The sequence below is a fragment of the Notamacropus eugenii genome, chromosome 1, assembly GCF_028372415.1.
Source record: "Notamacropus eugenii isolate mMacEug1 chromosome 1, mMacEug1.pri_v2, whole genome shotgun sequence".
NCBI classification, from domain to species: domain Eukaryota; kingdom Metazoa; phylum Chordata; class Mammalia; order Diprotodontia; family Macropodidae; genus Notamacropus; species Notamacropus eugenii.
The window spans coordinates 39,432,564-39,436,207 of record NC_092872.1 but is presented as its reverse complement, the minus strand read 5'-3'; the positions used below and the strand labels follow the sequence as shown (position 1 = coordinate 39,436,207).

General features: G+C 37.1%; 1 pseudogene; it reads left to right on the top strand.

Moving 5' to 3' along the window:
- Window positions 1-1,643: 1,643 nt before the first annotated feature.
- LOC140522600 (F-actin-capping protein subunit alpha-1-like) lies at window positions 1,644-2,585 on the top strand (annotated as a pseudogene).
- The last annotated feature ends 1,059 nt before the right edge of the window (window positions 2,586-3,644 follow it).

Below are 3,644 nucleotides of genomic sequence, written 5' to 3'. Positions count from 1 at the left end.
CAGGCTTAAAAAGTAAGAAGTTTACATCTTCTCATATACTGGGCATTTCAGATTACACCATCAAATCTAACAATATTTTCGTAAGTTAAGAAATGATTTTACAATAAAAAGATCTTCAAAAGAGTTATGATTTCCCTGGTATAGATACTCCCTCCATCAATATTCAACTCATCTATACCTTCATGTGGTCCAAAACAAATCATTATCAGGTGACCAAATATCTGGTGATAGGTTTTTCTAGAGATCTTCAGGAGAAAAAGTGCCACCAAGCCTTTCCAGCTTGGTCAGACTTGCCAAAGCTTATATTCCCCTGGTTTAGTTTTCTACCTTATCTCTATGCCATGATGACTCATTTAAGGAGGGTATTAGTGACAAGGAAAGTATTACCACAAGCAAAAAGAATAAGAATTTCCTCTGAAGGGGAAAAAAGCATTCATGCTAACTTAAGGATTCAGTTCTTAAACTGTCTAGGACAGAGTCAAGATGGCATAGAAAAAGCAGGGGGTTGCCTGAGCTCTTCAAAATTCCCCACCAAATAACTTTAAATGATGCCTCAAAATGAATCTGGAGTGATAGAACCTACAAAAGGACAGGGTAAAACAATTTTCCAGCCCAAGAAAACTTACAAGGTCGGCAGGAAAGGTCTGTTGCCCTGGGGTAAGAGTAGAGTACTGCCCAGTGGAGGCCATGCCCCAGTAAATCAACAGCAGGTCTTGAGGGTGATTCAATCATCAGCTTTGGTGTGGCTTCCAGAGCTCTCACCCATAGATAGTAAGGGGGCAGACGACTAGTCCAAGATTACAGGGGTGCCTTTGCTAGCACTGGGTACAGGACTCTGCTGCATTGCCCATACATGGATCCAGGCTAGAGTCCTGGGTCACAGATCCAGAGTGAGGAGGAGCACTAGATTACCAGCATCCCAGAACTTGGAGGGTGGGGTCCCCAGTCATAGTACTGTGGCAGAAAAGAATACTTGTGGTCACAAACAGACCAGAACACAGGTAAGAAGAATAGTAACTGCAGCTCTCCTTAGATCACACTACCTTGTAAGAACAGAAAAACTTACAGACCTTTCAGAACTAGCTCTTAAAACAGCAGAACAAAAAAGCTAAAGCTCAGGACAATGTCCCTTTGACAGGAGGAGCAGAACCCAACTTTAACATCAAGTTAAAAGTCAAGAAAGAGGCTGGAAAAATGAGCAAATGATAACAACAACAAAAAAAACCCTTGAGCATAGAAAGTTACTGTACTAATAGGAAGGTCAAAACACAAACGCAGAAGACAACAAAGTTTAAACTGTTAAATCCAAAGCCTCAGAGAAAATTGTTAATTGGTCTCAGGTCCAAAAAAAGTTCCTGGAAGAGCTCCAAAAACCATTTTAAAAATCAATTAGGAGAGGTAGAGGAAAAATTGGAAAAAAAGAAATCAGAGTGTAAGAAAATAATGAAAAAATATTCAACTGCTTAATGCAGGAGACACAAAAATACTAAAGAAAATAATCTTAAAAAATAAGCCAAGTGGTAAAGGAAGCATAAAAATCCCCTAAAGAGAAGAACTTCTTAAAAAACAGAATTGGCCACATGTAAAAGATGTACAAAAAGTCACTAAGGAAAAGAAATCCTTAAAAAAGTAGAATTGGGAAGATGGCCAGATTCAAGGATTGGTTGTCGGATGAAGAGAAAATATAAATAGCTGCCAAGTTCATTGCTAATGCTCCCCCAGAAGAATTTAATGAAGTGTTTAATGATGTCCGGTTACTATTTAACAAGGACAATCTTCTCAGGGAAGGGGCAGCTCATACATTTGCTCAGTATGATATGGATCAGTTCACTCCAGTGAAGATAGAAGGGTATCAAAACCGGGTCTTAATTACAGAACATGGTGAACTGGGTAGTGGCAGATTTTTGGATCTACGAAATAAAGTTTCCTTTAAGTTTGATCACTTATGGAAACAAGCAAGTGACCCCCAACCTGAGGACATAGATGGAGCTCAGAAGTCATGGAGGGAATCATGTGACAGTGCACTAAGGGCTTATGTGAAAGATCATTATTCCAACAACTTCTGTACTGTTTATGCTAAAATTATAGATGTGCAGATGACTATTATTGCCTGTATTGAGAGCCACAGATTTCATCCTAAAAGTTTCTGGAATGGTCATTGGAGATCAGAGTGGAAGTTTATTATCACACCTACAGCTCAGATGGTTGAAGTGTTAAAGATTCAACTCCATTACTAAGAACATGACAGTCTTCAATTGGTTAGTCACAAAAATGTACAGGATTCAATAAGGGCTACTGATGATATACAAATTGCCAAGGAATTTAATAAATTATAATTTCTTTATTAAATTTATTTATTTTTATTAAAATTTGTTAATTTAAGGTTTATTAATTTATTAAAGGAATTTATTAAAATCATAGAACATGCCAAAAATAAGTATCAGACCATGATTAATGAGAATGATCATACAATGTCAGATGCTACATTCAAGTCCTTGAGCCAGCAGCTTCCAATCATCCTCACCAAAATCGACTAGAACAAGATACTCAACTATACAATTGGCAAAGAAATGAGAAATGCTTAAAGCTGGACATGAAATTCTCCATTCGTAACATGCAAATAAAAAGAAGAAGAAAAAAAAGCAAAAAAAAAAAAGATTCAAAGTATGGTCTTATAAGTAGTTATAAATAAGTGTGGTACCTTGCTAGGGCTTTCAAAGTTAACAGGTTTTCTAGCCTCTTGAAATACTACTGAACCAAAAACATTGTCTTGATGGGTTTTGTGTGTGTATGTGTGGGTGTGTGAGTGTGTGTGTGTGTGTGTGTGTATGTGAGTGGGTGGGTGTGTATGGTCCTTGTCATATATCTTCCTATTGTGACTGTATCTACTTGTAGGATTTCTTAAAAATTCAGTTATTTTTAACATTGAAAAAAGAAAGAGGAAGAGATAGATCCTGGAGTTGATGTACTGGTTAGAATATTTCCTAGCTATAAAAGCCCTCTCACAAACAGGCAGGTAATGTTTTCAATAATCTCCCTACCCTTGTCCTTAACAGCACTTCTGGTACACCAGTGATTCTTACTGATCAACCAATAGTTAAAGATACTATGCTGCAAGATATATCTACAGACATCCTTTGTCTTCTGACTGCTGATTGCCACTTAATGGTATCCTGGTAATTACAGATTTTTGAATATTTGGAACGGGGTTTTTAAGGTCTCTTTGGTGGAAAAAGGGGGTTTTCTGGAAATTCCATATGACCAGCTTCTCTGGGGAGAATTTGGGGATTTTGCATTGTTGCTCATTTTCTAATCCAAGGACCCCACATTACCTCCAAATGAACTTAATTGCTTTCTAACTTTTCTGAGAATTCTCTTCCCCCTAGTAACACGGTTGTTATAGACATCTGCATGTTTAGAATATTGTTACTCCATTTATATGTTTTTTATGTTCAAGAACTGCTGACACAATCTGGACGTGGAGGAATAAGTATCAAAACTTTAAAAATGCCTAAGGAATAATAGGCATATTGCACTTTAATGCTTTGTGGCAGGTAATTAGAGTTTGTACAGTAAGTGTATGAATTAGCCAAGTGCATAAATCATAAATAAAAACCAAAAAAGATTTGCACTAAAGTGGGAAG